This window comes from Macrobrachium rosenbergii, chromosome 12, assembly GCF_040412425.1.
Source record: "Macrobrachium rosenbergii isolate ZJJX-2024 chromosome 12, ASM4041242v1, whole genome shotgun sequence".
Classification (NCBI taxonomy): Eukaryota; Metazoa; Arthropoda; class Malacostraca; order Decapoda; family Palaemonidae; genus Macrobrachium; species Macrobrachium rosenbergii.
Genome location: NC_089752.1, coordinates 113,202,957 through 113,227,956, shown reverse-complemented (window position 1 = coordinate 113,227,956; position 25,000 = coordinate 113,202,957). Strand labels below are relative to the sequence as shown.

The following is a 25,000-nucleotide window of genomic DNA, read 5'->3' as shown; positions in this document are numbered from 1 at the left end:
GCTTGATGTTTACGATTTCTTCCACAAATAGATCTTCCTGTTCTCTGTCGCCGCGACTTGTTCCTCGCGTCTCAGTAAATGAGTTTTTGGGAGTTTCACCTGGTTTTTGAACCCTCAGAACGTTCGTTGTATCCTTGACCTTTTTTTTTTATTTTTAATTTATTTTCCTATAAATGTTCATTTTACTTGAGCTGTGGCCTTGAACTTGGACATTTGCTTGAGGTGTCGTGTTGACAGGGTGAAAATGCTTGTGGTTTTGGGTGTTCCACTTTATTTCTAATGATAAGACAGAGATGGATTGAAAGAATTTGTAATAGGTTTTCCATGCCTTGATATGCTTGGCATTTTTCAGGTGTAGTTAATTCACTTAAATTTTATAACGATGTCTTTTTGTGCTTTCCGTGTGTGGTCGTGCTGTACGGCTACTTAGTTGTTCAGTGGTACCTTAAACTATCCTAGTAATATCATGTTCACTATCCCAAGGTTAATGTCATACTAATGCAGTAACGGTTTTGTACCGTTGTATCTCTAGATGGACTAATAAAAAAATACTCCATCCTGTCCTCATTCGAAACTTGCTTACATTTCTTTCTTGAGATCGAAGACCGTGCAGTATCTCAGCCAATTCGTAGCCGTCGCAACCCGATGCAGTTGGAAAGAGTCGAGGATTGCGAAGTCTCCCCTGATCGAAGAAAAGTCCCGGTCATTATTCAGCTCAATATTGATCCGTCTGGTATTTTTATGGAATTCTTGGGAGAGGGATTCTTGCCGTCATGTTTCCCCCGTTTTACAAGTGCGACGTAATCTGGTGCGCCATTCTAAACGCTGCTATTGACATTCGTAAGCGTGGACGAATGTGCTTAGAACGGCTACTGGTTGTGCTAGACGCAAGAGCTGCTCCTCAGAGAATGGCTGACTCATGAACACGAGAAACAGATTTACCGAGAGGTAAACATTAGGTACGCATACCTTAGGCGCATATTCATTGTCTGAAATATTCAAGAGAAGATTCTCCTTTGCGAATCGGAGCATCGCGCTATGACAACTGAACGAACATCCGGTACAACTTGTCGTGTATTTATGTATGCGTACCCAACTGAACCTTGCAGATCGCGGTGCACTGTAGGCATCACTTAAGGTTCTTTGCATTGTCCCTTCGGCTCCTAGCTGCAACCCTTTTCATTCCTTTTACTGTACTTCCGCTCTCTCTCTCTCTCTCTCTCTCTCTCTCTCTCTCTCTCTCTCTCTCTCTACCCTTTCCTAACAATTGATTCATAGTGTAACTGAGGTTTTCCTCCTGTTACACCTTTCAGACCTTTTACTGCAACCTTCCGTTTCAGCGTTGAGTGACGTCGTAGGTCCCATCCCTTGGCCTTTGGCCGAACTCCACATATTTTGATGCCATATAGCCTAGCCATAGGTAAATACCTTAATATGACCGCAGGCAGGTCACCCCGAGTCACTTCCTGTATCCCACAGGTCGCGAGCGTTCTGTGCTTTTTGAAAAGAGTCAAGCATAGGTTATCGATACAGGCAAATATGCAGCTTAGCTGTGTCTGCTGTCAGTGTCGTCTATCTCGTCTCCCAGTGTGTCCTGTCGTGTGCTGATGGTAACACAGCCTTTGGCTTCCTCCGGGAGTTTCATGGATGGCAAAAAACCTCGGTGAGCTAAAAGAACCTCTGTACGGGATGTCTTCCATTAATTAGTCACTGTTGTGATGTTGTGATACGGTAGTATGTGCTGTTATGTTTCAGTCAAGTGTACACTGTTATGATACAGTAGTATGTGCTGTTACGTTTCAGTCAAGTGTAAACTGTTCCGATACAGGAGTACCTGCTGTTACGTTTCAGTCAAGTGTAAACTGTTCTGATACAGTAGTACCTGCTGTTACGTTTCAGTCAAGTGTAAATGAGGCCAGGGAATATCTTAAGAACCCCTGAATTAGTCACTGTTATGATACAGTAATATTTTATATTATGTTTCAGTCAATTGTAAGTGAGACCAGGGAATATTTTGATTCGTTAAGCCTTAAGATGAATGGATAATGCAAGGAATTTACTTTTATTTTTTTTTACACATCTTTACTGGTGGGTTTGCACAGTTCAATGACGTCGCTCGCTAGCTGAAAACGTAATTAAACGTAGCCTTTTTCTCTTCGCAAAATGTTTGGATCTAATGCCCTCAGAGTTTTAGAATTTTTTTCATGTATGATGGAATTTTTTTTTCAAAGAACTGTTGTCACAGAAACTCTGGAGAGATCACAAAGACAAACATATTTGGAAAATATTTTGGTTTTTTAATTATTTTTGCGTGGTTTTTGTCTTTTGTGAATAAGCAGTTGTAATTCGTGCTTGTGAAATGTTGGTCGATTTGACCATAGAGTTTTGTTATACTATATTGCCTACTACAAGTTTGAACCAATTCTTGTACAGCTGGTTCAATTAACAGGAAGGCATAATTTTACAGCTGAAATATTTTTTTATATTTATATTGTATATATTAAACTGGGTGTACTGAATATTCGCCCATCTGATCATGGAATTCGGAAGTAAACTTCTTTTAGAAAACAGGAATATAGTGTTCAATGGCGGATATTTTTTTCGTTCGTCGATTGATCGAACTTGGACAAAGGACTGGATTCTTTTGAAGGTCACTTACCCATTCATGGCATTAAGTTAACGTTTCTAGTCAGAGAAGTTATCAGTTATAGCAATTTGATATGCTTATTATTATTATTATTATTATTATTATTATTATTATTATTATTATTATTATTATTATTATTATTATTAGCAGGCCCAGCGTAACTTTGGGCAAAGTAAGGGGAAGTTTATAAATACCTTATTATTATTATTATTATTATTATTATTATTATTATTATTATTATTATTATTATTATTATTATTATTATTATATCAGCGCAACTTTGAGCAACGTAAGGGAAAGTTTATAAAGCGCTATTGAACGTATTTGATAAGATCTGTGCATAAGTGTTAAAATTTTTCCTTTGCACAGCAAATATTTTCTGAAGTATTACAGTAGGGGTTTTTGAGACTCAGTCGCTCAAGTACCTCAGATTTCCCGTGATTCACCTTAGGATTCTTTAATTAGTTTCTCTTGTAGTTTATGAGCAACATTCTTAATTTTGATTCTATCTGTTCCTTGCATTCCTTTGTTAGCGCTAGCCAGTATTTGTGGAACATTGTTTTGTGGTTTGAGGAAACAAAAGAAGTACCGAGGAGCATCTGACTTTCAAAGGAACTTTTATTCTCGTTGTCTGTTTGTTGCTGTTGCTGTTGCTGCTATCATTTCTCTCTCCCACGTAGCTACTGAACCAGGAGACTTATCTCGAGTGGAGTCGAGATATCTTTTCCATTGGAATGAGCCTGCGATGTTTACCGATTACCCTCACCTAATCCTCTCTTCTCTCTCTCTCTCTCTCTCTCTCTCTCTCTCTCTCTCTCTCTCTCTCTCTCTCTCTCTCTCTCTCTCAATACCAACGAACTCCTCAGATAAGTAGGTGAAGAAGCGAGAAGTAGGGAGGAGAGCCCGCGGCCGGGCCTTTTGTATAGATTTTCGGGTGCCCCTCTCTGCTCTGGAGCACTGGGTTGCAAGAACTGTTCTGTCATGGATCTCATTGCCTTGACCGGATGTGCGCACTGTGTTTGGGCTTAAATTTTTTTCGGTTATTTTACTTTGATTTCTTGTATTTTTTTATTTGTTTTCGTTGAGGGAATTTTTTTTAGTACATGGCCCATCAGAATAAATTAGTGTTTGGTACATTGCACGTAATATTAATTTTTGTTGTAAAATAAAAAAAATTGTTAGGGAGTTTGGGATGCTTCAAGTTTCCTTCTGTTAATGACTAGGGATGATTTAATCCCTTAAGATTACTTAATCCTTTCAGTAACTTCTAATCAATGAAATTCCTCAGCCTGTTTTACATTCCACAGAGAATAGTATTCGCCGTGTTTTTAAATCTGTTCGTGTATTAGTGTATAAGGGAACGATTCTTTTTTTTTTTTTTTTGTGAACCCCATGCAGGTCAGTGCCTTCTTTACTATGCAACTATGCTCTCATTTTTAGTTTTCTGTAAATGAAAACTATTGGGCTGGCTTTGTCTGTCCGGCCGCACTGTTTCTGTCCGGCCTCAGGTCTTAAAAACTATCAAGGCTAGAGGGCTGCAAATTAGTATGTTGATCATCCACCCTCCAACCATCAGACATACCAAATTGCAGCCCTCTAGCCTCAGTAGTTTTTATTTTATTTAAGGTTAAAGTTAGCCATAATCGTGCATCTGGCAACGATATAGGACAGGCCACCACCGGTCCATGTTTAAAGATTCATGGGCCGCTGCTCATATAGCATTATACCGAGACCACCGAAAGATAGATCTATTTTCGGTGTGTTGGTTATACGATGTACAGAAAACTCGATTGCGCCGAAGAAACTTCGGCGCATTTTTTACTTGTTTATTCTTGTAATTGTTATATTTTGTGTATTGTGTTTTTTTTTCTCTCCTTTATTTACACTGGAATCTCTCCTACGTCATTCTGGTTTGTATTTAGTTCAATCATTTTAATCATAGGAACATCCAGTGACTTCCTTGACCTTGGGATATTTGTGTAGCTGTTATTTCGACAGTATCCTTTGTGCCCCCACAGTGCCGTCAGTGCGCCTCATGCGTGCACTGTAGGTATTCCTTAAGGTTCTTCGCAGCGTCCCTTCGGCCACTAGCTGCAATCCCTGTCATTCCTTTTACTGTACCTCCGTTCGTATTCTCCTTCTTCCATCTTACTTTCATACAGCAACTGCGAGGTTTTCCACCTGTTAAACCTTTCAAACCTTTTTACTGTCGGTTTCCGTTTCAGCGCTGAATGACCTCGTAGGTCCCAGCGCTTGGCCTTTGGCCTAATTTCTGTATTCCATAAGATATCCTTCGTGTAATTTCACTCGCACACAAACGTTGCTTTCATGGCAAAAACTATTTTTTTTTTTTTTTAACTTCACGCTTTCTCCGTACTCTTCGAATACCACCTGGCCGTATTGGATGCTTTCCCGCCGACTTTTTCCAAAACTTTTGAAGAGCAGTTTTCGGGGGAAAGTTTCCAAGGAAAAAAAAATAGTTTTGTCAAGGATTATTGGGTTACTCCTTCCTTGTGGCTGGGAAGAGTCTCTCTCTCTCTCTCTCTCTCTCTCTCTCTCTCTCTCTCTCTCTCTCTCTCTCTCTCTATATATATATATATATATATATATATATATATATATATATATATATATATATATATAGAGAGAGAGAGAGAGAGAGAAAAATATATATAAATAGGTATATATATTTATGTATATATATATACATACCTATTTATACATATTTCTCTCTCTCTCTCTCTCTCTCTCTCTCTCTCTCTCTCTCTCTCTCTCTCTCTCTCTATTATATATATATATATATATATATATATATATATATATATATATATATATATATATATATATATATATATATAATATTTTCCAAGCTCCAGACAGACAAATAAGCTAAACCAAGATTATTTCCAAGACATAGAGGAAGCGTGCGTGCGCGAATACTTTCTTGATATTCTCCCCCATAAGTGTTTAACGAAGTAACCGGAACCTTAAATAGATGTGTGGGACGTGACGTCTCTGAGTCACGGCGAAGTTTTGACAGCTGTGGGTAGGGGTTGAGGAGGGGGTGGGGGGGCGTTAGGGGGAGTTGGTTGCATCGCACAAGAAGTAGTAACAACATCCAGCTTAGAACCACTTGATGCTGCGAGACCGAAAATTAACGTTTTCTCAGTCTTCTGTTTTTTTTTTTCCTTGTAGGCCTTTTTTGAATGCGTAGAAGGAGGTTGTTATGTATGTCAGTAAATTTCTGTTTATATATATACAGTATATATATATATATATATATATATATATATATATATATATATATATATATATATATATATATATATATATGTATGTATGTATCTCATGTCCTGTGATTCAGTTATACATTATATATATATATATATATATATATATATATGTATGTATGTATGTATGTATGTATGTATGTATATATGTTTGTGTGTATGTATGTATATATATTCTCTTATGTTATTTTTATATTCTGAGCAAACCTTAGAACGAAACTAGTCAAGATACGGCTTATTATTATTATTATTATTATTATTATTATTATTATTATTATTATTATAGAAGCAAATGGTGGCATATGTATAAACGTTTATAAAATACATATATTTTTAAGCGTATGTCAGTTTATATTACCATTATTACGCTTGTCAGTCCTACTGGCACTTACCGTTATTCATTATAAAATGTATATTTAATTCTTGGAATCAACGTACTCACTCCTATAGAAGAATTATTCTGTAACTTCAAAACTCGAGACAGAATCCCTTACAGTAATCTCCTGGCATAAAATCTTGAAAAAAAAAGTAATCTCTCGAATGAAACGTATTTGAAAACGAGCAGATTTCCCAGTGTGCGGAAAGCAGAACTGTTGGCGTGAGGAAATAGGATTATATGGAATTATATTCTGCATTCGCAAAGCTCTTTTATTACTTGAATAATCAGCGAGAGAGGATTTTGTTAAGTATACCAGATACATCCGGACACACCTAATGCTTTTTTCTAGGCGACTGAAATACGAGTCAGTAAGCCGAGATGTTTTTTAGTTTTCTGTAAACGAAAACTATTGAGATGGCTATTTGTCTGTCCGTCCGCACTTTATTCTGTCCGCACTTTTTCTGTCCGCCCTCTGATCTTAAAAACTTCCGAGGCTACAGGGCTGCAAATTGGTATGTTGATCTCCACCCTCCAATAATCAAACATACCAAATTACAGCCCTCTAGCCACAGTAGTATATATTTTATTTAAAGGTACAGTTAGCCATGATCGTGCGTCTGGCAGTGTTGTAAGACAGGTCACCACCGTGCCATACCTGGAAGTTTCATGGGCCGCGGCTCGTACAGCATTATAAGTTGTACAGAAACTCCGGCGCATTTTTTACTTGTTTTTTCATTCCTTTGAAAACGTCGCCCTAAATGGGCCGATTGATAGTGAGACAGATTCGTTCCAGTTTGCAACGGAATCGCGGTCAGATTGGGTTCCTCCTCCATTTCTCCAGCCACCGGATATTGCCTCGGCTCTCTTCACAGAAGTCAGAGATACCTTATCGACTTTATGTCGTTAACGCCACTCGGGGGATGATTTGATAGCTTGATAGTTTTGATGTTCTCTCTTGGGGTGACTGACGCGTGGGGTCACGGAGTTGGAGAGATGAGTGGTCGTTTCGTAGAGGGAGGTGATAATTATTATTATTATTCACTGAACAGTATCGCCGTCTGGATGCTGCTTAGTTTGTATTGCAGTTTCTCAGTCTCCCGAATTAGGTTCTTTGTGTTTTTGTTATTATTATTATTATTATTATTATTATTATTATTATTCAGAAGACGAACCCTATTCATATGGAATAATCCCACCAAAGGCTCCATCGACTTGAAATTCAAGCTTCCAAAGGATTATTATTATTATTATTATTATTATTATTATTATTATTATTATTATTATTATTATTATTATTCAAAAGACGAACTCTATTCACATGGAACAATCCCACCAAAGGGGGCCACTGACTTGAAATTCAAGCTTCCAAAGAGTATGGTGTTCATCAGGAAAAAGTAAGATTGAAATTAGACACCTCGAGATACAGGGATTTATATGCCGAGGAATTTATCCGACATGAAAAAATGTTGTATTGAAGGAGAAATGTATTACGTCATTCTTCGTGTTTTACCTCAGTAATTTAAGCCTTTTTCTTACAAGGTTGTTGAAAATCGCCAGTGTGGAATTAGCCTATGCCTTGATAGAGGCACTATTTATTATTCCGTATATATAGGTATGGTAAAGGGCTTACTACTTAACCTTTACAGTACCCAATTCATATCAAAACCTTGAATTTGTAAATTGTATGGCAGTGTAATTTTAGCCAAATGCCTGTACGTTTTATTTTTTGTAAATATTTTTGATTAATGGTTGACCACTTAGTTGTTACAGTACCCAATTCATGCCAGAACCTTGAATTTGTAAATTATCTGGTAATGTAATTTTAGCCAAATACCTCTACGTTTTATTGTTTGGTAAATATTTTCGATAAATGGTTTACTACTTGTTACAATACCCAAATCATGCCAAAACCGTGAATTTGTAAATTGTATGGTAATGTAACATTAGCCAAATGCCTCTGCGTTTTATTGCATCGTAAATAAATTAGGTATAATGTTTACTACCCAATTGTTACAGTACCCAAATCAAACCAAAATCTTGAATTTGTAAATTACATCTTATGGTAATTTAAGCCAAATGCTTCCGTGTCACATGACATCAAGAGAAAAAATAAACAAACAACAGAAACACTGTCAGAAAGGCTACATATGAGAGTGCGTCTTTCATTCTCTCATATTGTGGGGAAGAGAAATTCTAATCTCTCATCTCATCTTTGTAGGCGGGGAGAGAAGACTAGAGCAAGGGAGGGGTAGGGGGGAGAAGGGAAGCCATTTGTTTGTTTACCTGGAGACGGGGCATCAGGGGAGAGAGAGAGAGAGAGAGAGAGAGAGAGAGAGAGAGAGAGAGAGAGACTGACTTCATATTGTTTGGACTGGACAAAGTTTTATATATACATGTATATATACATATATACATGTATATATATGTACAGTATATATGTATGTATCTATATATATACATGCAGAGAGAGAGAGAGAGAGACTGACTTCGTATTGTTTGGACTAGATAAAGTTTTATATATATATACATACATACATACAAATATATATACACATACACATACATCCCATTAAACCATAAACAAGCATGGGTTATTATCATAGTATTTATTTTATAAAAGAGACTTTTAGACAGTGTCCAGCCTTAGTTTAGAGTTGTATCGATGAATCCTGCTGTTATTTACATTTGTGGGTCTCATAACTTGTGCGTGCGTTTTATAAAAAATACGTTTTGAGGTATTTCATAAAAACTCTCTCGTTCTTTTTTATATAATGCAATAAAATTGTCTCTTCACCCTGTCATCAACCAATGTTCGTTATATGTTCTTGCGGTACCAACCTTCTGTATTCATTATTTCCAGAAATCGAATAATATCGTTATGAGTTTCTCTCTCTCTCTCTCTCTCTCTCTCTCTCTCTCTCTCTCTCTCTCTCTCTCTCTCTCTCTCTCTCTCTCTTAAACAGCATACTTTTTTTTCCTAGTTTAAAACAATGTCACTCAATTCATAGAAGGAAAATTATATTTAAAATGAAGTAACTCATTAATATACGCAATAACTTTGCGTAAATACTTAGGCGTTTGTTTAGATACGCTTCCGTGTGATGATGAATATGTCATCGACTTGACCAAAGCACCAGAAACCTTAAAGCAACTGCAGCGATGGGTCTGCATGCATTTGATTTGTGGTATTTACTCTTGAGAAAGAGGAGCTTGGGGAGGGGGTAAGGGGAGGGGTGGTAGGGAGAGGGGGTAGACGTGGCTGGGTTGCAAAGGCATGCAAGAGTGGGTTGGTGGGTGTCGGCGCCAGTGCCTGAGCGTTAAGGTCATTGTCAATATTTCAGTGGTGTTGCCCCTCCCCCTCCTTTCCTCTTTCGCTTCTCCTCCTTAACACCTCCACCAACGTCGCCAACACCAACACCACCAGTTTCCCTTCTCATTCCCACTCCACCATTCCTCCGTCGGCTAACCCCCCCCCTCCCCCCATCCTGCATTTGACTTGGTGCGAAAGTGGGCGTATCCGCCGACGCTTCCTTTGCATAGTTTAGATAGAGGCTCCTGTGTATATACAGTATATATATATATATATATATATATATATATATATATATATATATATATATATATATATATATATATATATATATACTGTATATTTATATAAATGTATTTGTATACATTATATAATACATTATATATATATATATATATATATATATATATGTGTGTGTGTGTGTGTGTATATTATTGACTATCGTCTATAAAGCATAACAACTTCGCCTTTAGTTTACCTTCACGTTGCTACGGCATGAGCAAACAGAAGTGAGGAAGTGTCTCAACCAGAAATGTAGGGCAGACGGTAGAAATTATCGATGGAACTTACTTTGCCACCACATGCAGGTAGTCTCCATTGCTATCCGGTATACGTGAATGTTTAAGAGGTTATTTTATTCCACCTGAATCTCTCTGGATTTCCCAAGTTGTGTGTGTGTGTGTGTGTGCATGTGCGTGTGTTGTGATAATGCTCATACGAGAAAACAGTTGGTTAGGATAATTTGACGCTATTTTAGTGTTCCACGAAATGCTTTCGTTCTTGCATAATATTTGTGGTGTATGCAGGAAGTAGAGTCTTTACTGAGATTTCTACCTGTCAAATTCATATTTTCATTAAGGACGATAAAATATTAAACTCATAATTTTTATGACGAAGCTCATGCTGATGTCATATCGTAATAACTTCATCTTAAAAATGCATTGAGATAAATTTGATATAGACGATCAAAAATTGTCATTACATTTTCGAGGCTAATTTGTTATTCACAGATGTGTTACGTGTAATTACTAGCGTAAGTGTGTGTGTGTGTGACCAACCTTACCTATGTAACATTCATTCCTTTATCCTTGCGCACACCACGGGAATGGGAATCGTTATTTAATATTCCCACTTTTGATTTATAGTGATTGGTGACCTTACGTGAGCTCTCCCATCACCTTAATGATAGCAGAAATTTCAGTTCATTGTGTATCTTATTGACTTATTGAACAACTTAATGATAATTGAAATTTCGGTTGATTGTATATGTTACCGACTAATTGAATGACTTGATGATAGCGGAAATTTCAGTTGATTGTGTATGTGATTGACTGATTGAATAATATTATTTAGCACAAAGCTTTAAATTTAATTATTTTTGACATTTTACCTGTATGTGTAGCCATGAAGTGTTTACAGATGCAAAGTAGTATAAATTCCATGTGGTATGTATGTATGTATGTACAGTATGTATGTATGTATACATGCATGTAGGTGACACTTGAGTGATTTTAAGCATAGAAAAGATGTGATTGTTCATGCATGTCTGCACGTTTGTAAAGATGTGATTGTTCATGTATGTCTGCACGTTTGTAAAGAATACAAGACATACATGTAGGAATACCTTGCAAATGCTTGTATGTATACCTGTATTTGTGTGTAAAACCTATGTCCAGTAGATCACTTGACCGAAGCGTCCGGCCATTCAGAGGAAAAAGACCTCTTCCAAAGAAGCTCTTTTGGGGGTCCCTCGCCCCCCGAGCAGGAGGAGAAGAAGAAGAAAAGAAGGGCCGGCGATTGTTGTTGGAAAGGAGTTGCAAAGGCGTGCAAAGTCAATTTGTGCAATTGAAAGACGCAATCCTGCATTATGTCTCCCTGCCACCGGCCTTTTCCGGCCGAGTGGAAGGTAAGAAGGAAGGAAAGAAAGGAAAGAAAGAAGGAAATCTTTACCATAAAGGAAAAATGTGCTTCTGTGCGTTATTGTTATATATTTGTAGCTTGTGATGTTTACACATACACGCACACCCACAAACACACAGACTGGTTTCTTACACTGCGTTGTTTGATCGTATATTTGCGCATACATACATACATATATATACATATATGTATAAATATATATATATATATATATATATATATATATATATATATATATATATAAATATATAACTATGTGTATACATATTATGTAATATATATATATATATATATATATATATATATATATATATATATATATATATATATATATATAAATTTCTAACTCATATCAGGATCGAACCCAGGTCTTTCAAATGCTCCACACGTAATTGTGTGTTGTTATTTCTAGATATATATATATTACAGTATATATTTATTTATTTATTTATTTATTTATTTATTTATTTATATATTTATTTATTAAACAATCGTAATGTTGTGTGTCTAGGTCCCAAGGACAGTTAATCTGGAAGTAGTATTTGCAATAACAACCTTTACAATGCCTTCAGAGTTCAGTAACCATTTCTTCAGAAAAGAAACACTTGTTGAAAGGCTTACTCTTGCTTAGATGGCTTTTGAAACAGGAGATTCGTAGGAGGGAAATATATAAACTAGAATTGATTTCCAAGAAGTATGCAGTTATCATCTGTCACCTTGACCGGAATTGATGATGATAATGGTGATTCCTGATACAGTTCTCCTTGTATTTTGATGAGTTATTTTTTTATTTATGTATTTGTTTGTTCGTTAATTTATGTTATTTTGTAATAAGTGAACTCTTTTTATATATCTCTTTACCTTCTGTTACTTCTTTGGAATGAACACCGTACTCTTTGGAAGGTTGAATTTTAAGTCAGTGGACCCTATATTATAATAATAATAATAATAATAATAATAATAATAATAATAATAATAATAATGCAAATCTTCTTCACAATCCCGTGAATATGTTTATAAAATACAAAATCCACATTTATGTAAAGTACTGTATTTACAAATAATAAAATGAATTACAGGAGCTTTCGAGAGCCTGCTCAGCTCCCTTCTTCAGCTAGAAATGCTAGAAATAATAATATAATAATAATGATAATAATAATAATAATAATAATAATAATAAGTATTAGCAGCCGTCGTTTGTTGTGCATGACGATGACCATGGTGACTGTACCGTCATCCACAGCTTGGAACATGAGTCGTCACTATCAGTATTTATGTCATGTTCGTTCCGTGACGACCTTTTTCCTCCTATTCGAGGAGCTGCTTGGGACATCTTGAACGACTTAATATAAAAGTTATGATAAAAGCTACTCTTCTTTGCATTTTTGGTTGTTCGTCTTGATCTTGATAATCGTTACGGTAATTGTATTTGGAGGCTAATTTTTCGTATTATATATATATATATATATATATATATATATATATATATATATATATATATATATATATATATATATATATGTGTGTGTGTGTGTATACATACATACACACACACAAACAGATCTGTCATATTTACAGTTTGACGTTCGTGCCTATTCATGCGTTTGTGCGCTATGTGGTCGCCTGAGGGAATAATGAACTATAGATACCGAGGAAGGGAAATACGCCCTTAAGTAGTCTTCGTATTCAGTCGGTGAGTTCAAGGCACAGCAGAAAGAAGAGGATTGAAGAACGGATTAGTTCATTTGTGATGGCGCCAGTGATTAGGGAATTTCTCGAGGAGAGAATGAAAGAAAGACGACATGTCCAGACGATGTTCATTAATGGCCTTCACTTTTCGTTCTCTGTTTAGCATCTCTCTCTCTCTCTCTCTCTCTCTCTCTCTCTCTCTCTCTCTCTCTCTCTCTCTCTCTCTCTCTCTATATATATATATATATATATATATATATATATACTGTATATAATCTGACCCAGATTTCTTCATCAAGTCCAGTTTGTTTGGTTTATTTCATTTATGAATTTTATTTATTTCTCTGCTTATTAAAATCTCGCTCTGTGGAAATTGGTCTTACTTTTGCTCTTAGGAAAAGTTTTACAATGATTTCAATATTTTTTCTTGTGGATACAAACAGTTATTCGTTGCTTTTCAGGAAGCACGCACATACTCTCTCTCTCTCTCTCTCTCTCTCTCTCTCTCTCTCTCTCTCTCTCTCTCTCTCTCTCTCTCTCTCTCTCTCTATATATATATATATATATATATATATATATATATATATATATATATGTGTGTGTGTGTGTGTGTGTGTGTGTGTATGTGTGTTTGTTTGTTTATATACACAAGTCTCTATACTTTTTAAATTTAGTCGTTATCTGAAGTGGTCTCCCATAAAGAATTCTTTAATTTCCAGGTCACGGTTTGACCTCCTTTTGCCATACTGTCATGACCTCACCCATCTCGCTGTTCTGCGGGCTGTTATTACTAAAGTCATGGGAGGGCAAATTAGACACAGTTATCTCAGACGTCACAGTTTACAGACCTCATAGTTGCTCTCGGTGCAAAACTCGAACGCCCCAAATCAGTTCTGGTTACATGTGCTACTCATTATAAGTGCTCGAGATAATTATGTGAGGTTAAGTTTCATTTGATGGCGTGATTCAGCACCTAGGCATCCACTCTCTCTCTCTCTCTCTCTCTCTCTCTCTCTCTCTCTCTCTCTCTCTCTCTCTCTCTCATTGGTGGAAATACTGCGTAAGAGAAAGTAGATAGTTTTCATTCTTGTATGCCCTGTAGGGGGGTAGTACCGTCAGTGCACTTCATCAACTTCTGTAGCGTTTCTTAACATTCATATCTGTATCATACATTCAGATTTTTCATTCCATATACCGCCCTCAACTCTTATCCCATACGCTAATTGTTGATTTCTTCCTCATCGCATCATTCCATGTATATGAGTTTCGAACGGCCGTGAGGTTGTGATATACCGTTTTCCCAACTTTTACACCAAACCAGTCACTCACTCAGGCTTTACTTTCAACTGAAAAGCCTCTTAATCGTCGTAAGTTTATGCATTTAATAATTATATATATATATATATATATGTTTGTGTATGCATGCAAAATATGTTTTTGCAAAATAAGTTAAAACTTCTTATTAATGACAAATAAAAAATGACATGTATTTCTTTATTCACTTTTATAGTAGCGTTGTGGGGCGCGAATAATCTGACGTAAAAGAACTACCTTTGCCAGTTTGGTTGGGCTGGGGAAGGGGGTGGAGGGATTGGTCTTGGGAAGGGATAGCTTTGAAATCCCTTCTTAAACCTCTTACTGGTCCTAGATTCCTTTGGGAGAAAGAGACCTGTTTTCTGAAGAATTGCACCGGGTGGGGGAAGGGAAAATCTCACAGTCGATGGCTTACTAGTTTTCTCTAGATTTGGTCATTCTTGTATGTTTGTGTTCAGGATTGTGTACTTGTTATTGATTACACCCTACACAAGAATTTCAAATGAACTCTTGAATGTCCTTCTTGAATTAAGGTGGTTTGTCGTTATTCAGGAAAGGTGGCAGTTTAATTTTATTCATAAAAGCATTGTTTTACATTTTCCATACGATTTTATTATTGTCAGGGGTCAGTGTAAAGTTCATCAAATGTAGCTTGTAGTCAAGCATAGTATATCTTGCCTGCGGTACGTTGTGAAAGAAAAAAAATATAAAAACATGAACTTTATTAATTAAAATATAGATGACAAATGACTATAAAAATTACTAAAGGAACTCGGCTTCACGGACCAAGTTCCTCGTCAGCAAATGAACTTGTTTGCCCTGTGGATGAAGCAGTTTCAATCATTCTCCTGTGCGGTCTTCCATCTCTGTCTGATTGCTGTTAATGCCACTCGAGCGGTTATCAGTGACTCTCTCTCTCTCTCTCTCTCTCTCTCTCTCTCTCTCTCTCTCTCTCTCTCTCTCTCTCCCCGTTTCTGTAACACGAGACGAGCCGCCGTGAATTCAGATGTGATAGATTCCCAGCAGATACCGACGAGGACACACATGTATAATAAGCGAAAGCTTTTTGCTGCTCGTATCCTTACCAAGCAAATCTTGATGTGAAGGGAATTCAGAAGATATTGTAAATTGCAATGTATTATTATGTTGCAGTGATAGACGTTTTTATATTTTTCGTATATTTGACTCTTATTTATTTATTAATTTGTTCGTTTATTTTTACTTTTCTAATAGCTAATCTCTTTCTGCATCTCCTAATACCTTTTGTTGTTTCTCTCAGGTGAACGCCATATTCTTTGGAAGGTTGAATTTCAAGTCAGCGGCCCCTGTGGTGGGCTTGTTCCATATGATAGGGTTCATGGTACGAATAATAATAATAATAATAATAATAATAATAATAATAATAATAATAATAATAATAATAAGCGTCATATTTTATCTTTGCATGAATTTGTTCCTTCTGTTTCAAGATTATATCACGCTCTTAATTACAATTGCAGATCATCAGTCATACATACCGTAATAATTCGTTGTTTATCTTTTTACTTTGGAAGCTGAATGATTAAGAAGGGTTTTTGTACAGAAGAGAGAGAGAGAGAGAGAGAGAGAGAGAGAGAGAGAGAGAGAGAGAGAGAGAGAGAGAGAGAGAGAGAGAGAGAGAGAGAATGGTAAATTCCACTCTGAATTTAGACCTCGCATTATTTGTTTTATCACGGGCCGTTTTATCGCTGCGATGTCAGTTTCCATTAGGGTATTCTTATTTTGACCTCCCATGACCTGGGACAGGGCGCCTTTAAGCTCGGCAGCCCCCCACCTGCCACGTAATGCATTATTAATGGTTTTATTGACCATATTGTCTGCGAAGGGTTTAGCTGCACATATGAGAGATTCCGTGGCCTTCCCCCAAGGAGTCTGTCGTTCCTTCGAGATATTCCACGGGATGCCTCGGGTCTCTCTCTCTCTCTCTCTCTCTCTCTCTCTCTCTCTCTCTCTCTCTCTCTCTCTCTCTATTAGTTTTAAAATTTCTTCGTTTATTCACCATACATTTCGTCATTCATGTATTCTTTGTGAATAATACATTTTTTTTTATATTTTTCATTACTCAACACTTGTACTTACAGTAAATAAAAAGACCTTTTAACGAGTCTATTGTACATGACTAGTTTTCGCCTCAGTTGTTAATGCATTGCAATTTTCCATGGGTTGAACTGTCTTGTACCTTTCATCGCTAGTACTGACATAGTTTCCTCTAGTACTGAAGTTTATGAAAGTCGTAACCGCATCATTTCCGAATCGTCTTAACAGCTCTGCGTTCGCCAGAAGCCTTGATTAGTTTTAGACACTAAGCGTCCCAGTGCAAGGGGGAAATTATTTAGATATTGATGTCAGAATGGAAAGATTGGTCCTGTAGGTGAAACGTGTTGTTGTTTCCTGTAGTAACGTTGTCCTTCACTCAAAAAATAGTTCTCGTTGTTTAGAGATGAGTACCTTCTTTCAACTCGGCGTGGTAATCTTTATAACTGGTTTGTGGAACACATGATCTTGGCTTCATATATCACCCTCATTTTTTTTTTAAGGCGGAAGAATATTGTGTTGATAACTGGAGCATTTTCAGTGATATTGGGTGTTAATATTATCCTAATGGGTTTCCGATGTTACCACATTCTGTTCTTAATTAGAGAAACAATGCATATCCTAGTTGGTCAAGTATCTTACGTAGTATTTTAGAATCTAGTGACAAACTGTCTTGCTTAAGATTTTATTGCATTTCTGTGCAACTAATAAAATGTTTGTTTTGGGACCGTTAAAAATTCGTTAGATTTTCATTGTAACAGTTTTCGTACTAAAACAGTGAGGACCTACTCGATACTCAGTATGAAGTATGAAAACCACCTATTAAGAATGAGATAGATAGCCTGTTTTCTTGATTAGAAGGCTTAGCACTAGATAATACACACACATAATATATATATATATATATATATATATATATATATATATATATATATATATGCGTGTGTGTGTGTGTATATATTTATCGAGCAATAAATAGTATGTTCTCACGTTCGTATTTCCCCTTTTTGAATCTTTTACTAAGCTCCAAATTACAAGTAGAATTAATCTCTCTCTCTCTCTCTCTCTCTCTCTCTCTCTCTCTCTCTCTCTCTCTCTCTCTCTCTCTCTCTCTCTCTCTCTCTCTCTGACTTTGAGGAGTATAGAGCACGATAAAAAAAAAAAAAAGGTTGGATGAGCAAATTGCAATTAGAGCAGTGAAAGGAAGAGCGAAATTTTAAAGGTTATGTAAGGAAGCACTTTCTCTTCTCTTTCGCTTTGTGGCTCTATACTGACTAACAAACATAGAATGATAGATTTTTCTATGTATTTTATAGATTCGTGCAAAATATAATCTTCATTTTAAACTCTCGAGATTCTTGAGTACTCCAACTGGATTAGATCTTTCTCTGTTTGTTGATTTTGAAAATGTATCTTTTTTTTTTATCCCATTTCGTTTTGTGCTTAGTTAATTCCATCTTCCGTGATTATTCCGTATTTTTCTTTTGATTGTCATCGTTATTTACGTTGTTTGATTGATTTCGATTCTATATTCATAGAATTCACCACATTTCTAAATTTTCCAAAGTTAAATTTGGTCAGTTATTTTTTTTTATATATATATAAACCAATTGAATTGCATTTTTCGCCATTCCACCAAATTTGTAAAATATTTCTTCCGGTCATCATTTTTGGCGTCTCTCGAAGGGGAATTTCAGCCAAAAGAATTGGATTCCCGTCAGTTTACGTCCGAGGAATTCAAGTGTTCCTCAGTCAGCAATTTTCTGGGATTTTTTATTTTTTTTTTTCGTTTGCAGTTGAGTTTCGAATGACCTATTTTGGCCAGGGACGGCCATTTTCCTGGACGAATTTCACGGTGTGGCCATAAATTCTTTTGGGGTGGAGAGCATGACCTGGTGTATAACTTAATTAATTGTTGTGAGTATTATATATACATATATATATATATATATATATATATATATATATATATATATATATATATATATATATATATATATATATATATATAAATATGCATATAATACATATAAATATAATATATATATATATATATATATATATATGTATATGTATATAATATATACACATAAATTATATTTATATATATGTATATTTATATATATTTATATATATATAAAACACAAACGCGATTAGTGCAGTCTCAGATATCTACTCATGTCTAGTAATTTTCTGCTTAATGACAGTTTTATATGAATATAGATATATAGATGTGTTAGAGAGAGAGAGAGAGAGAGAGAGAGAGAGAGAGAGAGAGAGAGAGAGAGAGAGAGAAACTTAAAATAAAGCAATAGTGACATTTCTAAGCGTTGTTTTCCAGTAATGAATAGAATTGTTGTCGAAACTGTCGCGCGCGGAATATTATTATTATTATATTTTAATAGCGAGAATCTCGCAAAGTCCGCATTACTGTGTCCACGACTCCGCTGCAGACGCCTGACTCACTTTGGCATTTAATCCGCTGCGGGGGATAATCTTTATTGCCACGGGCGTTATTCTGAACAACAAGCAAATGCTCGTAAACGCAAGCGAAGACCTTTTTATATACATACGTAAAGGTGCACTGTTTCTCTCTCTCTCTCTCTCTCTCTCTCTCTCTCTCTCTCTCTCTCTCTCTCTCTCTCTCTCTCTCTCAGAAAGGTACGCAGACTCTATTAATAACTGGGGTTTGAGATTAAAAAGACCTATCTATATATATATATATATATATATATATATATATATATATATATATATATATATATATATATATATATATATATAGTATATATTTATATATTATATATATATAAATATTATGTATATATTATATACAGTATATATATATATATATATATATATATTATATACAGTATATATATATATATATATATATATATATATATATATATAAAATATATATTATATATATATATATATATATATATATATATATATATATATATATATATATATATATATATATATATATATATATATATATATATATACTGTAAATTAGTTATATGGCACTTGTGGTCAGTGGTTGCAACCTCATCTCAGCGAAGGACCCCGAGATCGATCTCTTTGGAAGGGGGCCCACAGTGATTCGGTCCAATTTAATGAAAAATCCATTAGACGTCAGGTGACTTGAGCAGTGAATTATGTACACGGTAGTCGGTACACTGAGGTGGGTAGAAGGTGAAGGCCTTTGGCTTGGATCTTTGTGATTGCATCATGCAAGTGTGACGTGAATGTTTTATTTCAGTGTGTAACTTAGTGTGAGCAATGACGACGGAGGGGAGTGTGAGCGGATGAGTAAGAGAGGTCAGCTTTCGTTTTGTTTTGGGCTAATCCGGGACAGGTACACCAACGTTGCATTAAAGGTAAAATGACACTTCGAATTACACTGCAGTGAGAGAGAGAGAGAGAGAGAGAGAGAGAGAGAGAGAGAGAGAGAGAGAGAGAGAGAGAGAGAGAGAGTCTCCTGAACTAAAATGGAACGGGGATCATTTTTACCTTTTTCATACTTTCTCTTATTAATTTTTTTCTTAATATTTTGGAATCATCGTCAGACGTATATTTGGCCGAGTTGATTCCAATATCTAGATCCCAACTCGATGAAGCCATGTTACCCCTTAAGATTTAATTGGAGCTCTCTCTCTCTCTCTCTCTCTCTCTCTCTCTCTCTCTCTCTCTCTCTCTCTCTCTCTCTCCGAAGTGACAGATTTGGAAACCCCGCAATGAAATAAAATGTCGACACATGATCTTCCTAAAGGTGAGGTAATGACGAGAAAAAGCGGGGTGGGGGGGGAGAGGATGGAAGGGGGGTGGGGGCTAGGAGCTTCCATAGGCATCGTCATAACGTGAAAGGGGAAAGCCCTTTGTAAGGGCTAAGGGCTTTATTCCTCTTTGGCTTTGTTGTGTGTCATCCTTGGGAATCGGGCTTTTGAGTGCTGGACTCTTCATGTGGGGGAACTGGCTTCCGCCAGATTTGTGAAGAATTGTGTGACACCCTTTAAGAAATAAGGAAAGGAATGATTTTCGTATACGTTTTGTATGTATGCGTGTATGTGTGTATGTCATGTATGTATGCATTATCCTCAAATTATCATTCATTTTTCTGGACATGTGATCTGTGTATGTGATTATCATCGTTAACATTAAAAAATATCCATAGTAGCGTGAGTCTTAAAATGGAGAAGCAACTCCACAGTTATGTATATGTACATGTATTTAAAGATAAATCAATATAAATAGCTTTCGGGAACTTGTTCGAGGAAACCGAACAAGTTCCCGAAAGCTATCTATATTGATTTAGCTTTAAATATATGTACATATACATAACTGTGGAGTTGCTTCTCCATCGTCAACATTCATAACATCAGTCTAGAGAATATGGTTTTCGAAACAAACGCTTATCGTAGGTCCAGAATTGACTGGTTTGTAACAAAGTCGAGGGTCTACATTGATATAGAACGTAAATATCGGAGAATTGCTTTCCGTACGATGCTTTGCACTATTCTGTTTGCCGAAGTTGACAGGAGAATACTCCCAACTGCAGTTCATCTGTTGGAACTGATTAGCTACTTGTTTAGACTAGTTTGTATTGATGTGTATTTTGATGCTTTCTGGTGTACTTCGCTGCTGTCTTGAGGCCCAAAATTTAGTCATAATTTTAAAGTGTTTTATATATATATATATATATATATATATATATATATATATATATATATATATATATATATATATTATTATATATTATATATATGTATGCATATATATATGTATACATATATGTGTGTATGTATGTATGTGTGTGTGTAAGGTGGTGGCTTGATCTTCTATGTGGGTGTGTGTAGAGGTAGGCTTGCGGAAGTTTCATTGCACGGGGCTTCATCCACGATTCAGCATTTGAAATATGAATGATGGTAGCGACCCTTCTCTTGCCGTGTGCATATGTGAAAGTATGTATGTATATGTGTGACAGTTTGTCCAGAACATTGCGCTGGACATTTTTATACTTCCAGATAATAAATCACGAGTAGCCCATTAATGTCGAATTCTCTGTAGCGGTGGACTTTGCTCCCAAAGGGAATTATATTTGCAGTAAGTGCACCTGCCCTAATTGGGATTCGATTCATTCATTCAAACTAGGGTCATGGGTAAGAGTTAGGTCAGTTTACTTAGCTATTGATGAATTTGCATTCATTATGTATAATATTCTTCGCGTGCAAAGTACTCCGGAGATACAGTGAAATCTATATTGAACAACTCTTCATGGACTAATAAGTATAAAAAGATGCCATGTGCAATATTGTTGACAAACTACAGTTTCCAGTACCCTGACTAGGATTAGAATATCCAAGTATGATTGGCTCTAAAACGTTATCTATAAAAATAACTGAGATTTAATTGTTGGTTGGAATAGCACTAGCAAAAGTCTTGATTTCTGAGTACGCAACATCATTCAATATGTAGAAGAAAAGGTATTGAATTACTATTGCAGTAGTTCGCCTTGGGCCAACATTTTATACTTCCCTTTGGTTGATACTTTGGCCAGAATTAAGAATACTTTACACACACACACACACACACACACACACACACACACACACACACACACACACACACACACACACACACACATATATATATATATATATATATATATATATATATATATATATATATATATATATATATATATATATATGTGTGTGTGTAATATTCCTGAAATCGTATCTTCTCGTGAATTTCAAGTGAAAACCAAGTATTCAGAAAACTACTACAGTAACTGAACTTGACATCCAAATTAAACTTTCTTGTGGTCTGGTTACCCAAAATCTTGAGAAATCGAAAGAGTTGATTTAGTTGTTATTCAGAATGTTTTATCTATCACTTTTCGTGCTCAATTGATTTCAGTTGGCTTCATGGAGAAGTGTGTTAGGTGTACTGTGGGGGTTTATCTTTATTAGGGAACATTTGCATTAATTATCTTTTCCTCTTTTAGACGTCGTGGGCTTGGGCTTTTGAAGATTAGTGAAAGTGTTATAGATGTTGCTTTTTAAGACTAACTAAATTGATATTAAGGTAATGTATCATATTATAGACTCTGTGTCAAAGCTTTGGAGAGCCACGAGGCATGAATACAAGAACAACAGGAAAACAAGAATGACATAAAAAAGGACAACATGAAAACAAGTACATTATGAAAACAAGACCAACATGAAAACAAGGACAACACGAAAACAAGTATATTATGAAAACAAGACCAACACGAAAACAAGACCAAGATGAAAACAAGGACAACATGAAAACAAGAACAGCTTGAAAACAAGAAAACATGAAAACAAAACCAACATGAAAACAAGACCAGCATGAAAACAAGACCAACATGAAAACAAAACCAACATGAAAACAAGGACAACTTAAAAACAAGAACGTTATGAAAACAAGACCAAGATGAAAACAAGACCAGCGTGAAAACAAGGACAACATGAAAACAAGGACAACATGAAAACAAGAACAACATGAAAACAAGAACAACATGAAGACAGTGACACCATGAAGACAACGACAACATGAAAACAAGAACATTATGAAAACAAGACCAACGTAAAAACAAGGACAACATGAAAACAAGACCATTATGAAATCAAGACCAACATGAAAGCAAGGCCAACATGAAAGCAAGACCAACATGAAAACAAGGACAACATGGAAACAAGACCATTATGAATTCAAGACCAACTTGAAAACAAGAACAACATGAAAACAAGACCAACATGAAAGGAAGACCAACATGAAAGCAAGACCAACATGAAAGCAAGACCCACATGAAAACAATACCAGCATGAAAACAAGAACAACATGAAAGCAAGAACATTATGAAAGCAAGACCAACCAACATGAAAGCAAGACCAACATGAAAACAAGAACGACATGAAAGCAGGACAAACAGCAATGGCCCGGTTTATAGCCAGGCCACACCCGTGGGGAGTAGCTTCCGAAAGGTTTTGCGAAATTACAGTTTTTCTCGAGAGTGTGACGGACTTAGATGTCCGCCATCTACATTTTTTTTTCTTTGCAATTTTTTTTCGATGTTACGCCATAACTCTCTCTCTCTCTCTCTCTCTCTCTCTCTCTCTCTCTCTCTCTCTCTCAATCAGTTTGGCTATGAAATTGTTCTAAATAGCTGAACTGTCTCCTTGAACAAATTTAAGATTATTTAAGGCCGAAGATTTGGCGGCAGTCTGTAATGCCTTGCATTTTAGATTTTCTGCGAATCGGTATGTCATTTCCGCTAAACGTGTTTTGATAAACCTATGATTTCTCTAATCATTGATTCTGTCCATTATTCCCTGTCATCGCGAGAGCGTCGCTGACAACAAGAGGAAGAGGGGATATGGAAGAAGCACGATATCATGGGTGTTATTGTTGTTCAGTGTTATATATGTTCTTGCGCTCAGTTATGTTCAGTGAGTTCAGTCACCCTGCGTGCTGTTGTCTGAGCTCCGTTTGAACCGTTCTGTGCAACAATTTGCGAGCGGCCTTGCACAGTTAAAACGAGCGGTTTTAATCGTCTTTAGCCTTAGTTCATCTCATTTCGACATGAAGATTACTCATGACTTTCTCCTCTGCTCTGCAAGAAGGAAGGTTGATACAAAAAAGAGGTGTTGCAGTCCATTCACCTGCATTGTTATCAGAGGGACTGCTGTTGCGTCAGCGTTGGTGAGTCGCTCCAGAGGGAGAGGATCCGGAATTTTCATTTTAGCCCCTACATTTAGTTGCTCTTGGGGTTATTGGTAATGATGGCAGCAGACACGGACATGGAAGTCATTGCTAGAATACCTGGTGCGCTTTCCGTTCAGTGATCGAACGGTTTGGCGTCCCTCCACAGAGGTAGTTCCCTGGTAAGTGTGATTCCCCTCTGGCGGGCGAGCGAGCTGGCAGGCGGGCGGACAGACTGAGAGAGAGAGAGAGAGAGAGAGAGAGAGAGAGAGAGAGAGAGAGAGAGAGGCAAGACCGGGGTTGGGTCTGGCAGCGCGAGCGATCAATGCTTGTAAGCCCACACCCAGCCCGCTACGACTCCTCCTCCTCCTCCTCCTCCTCCTCCTCCTCCTCCTCCTCCTCCTCCTCCTCCTCCTCCCACTGCTCCATCGCCGTCACTCCAACACACCCTCGTCCACCTCTCTTATCCTGGCAAATAACGCTCGTTCACAAACGGACTTTTCCAGTAGCGTTGGTGGCAATGCTGCGGTCGAATTACTGGCTGTAGGAAACATATTGACACCGATGATGATATGAGTTGACCGAAAACGTTGCCTTGATTGGCTGAGGGCTTAGGGCGAGGATTTTTACCGAAGGGCAGTGTT

The 25,000-nt window shown here is 36.5% G+C and overlaps 1 protein-coding gene across 3 annotated transcripts in view; it reads left to right on the top strand.

The window, feature by feature from the left end:
• Positions 1-25,000, top strand: part of dock (SH2/SH3 adaptor protein dock) — a 164,663-nt gene that overhangs the window by 121,134 nt on the left and 18,529 nt on the right. The window lies entirely within an intron of this gene.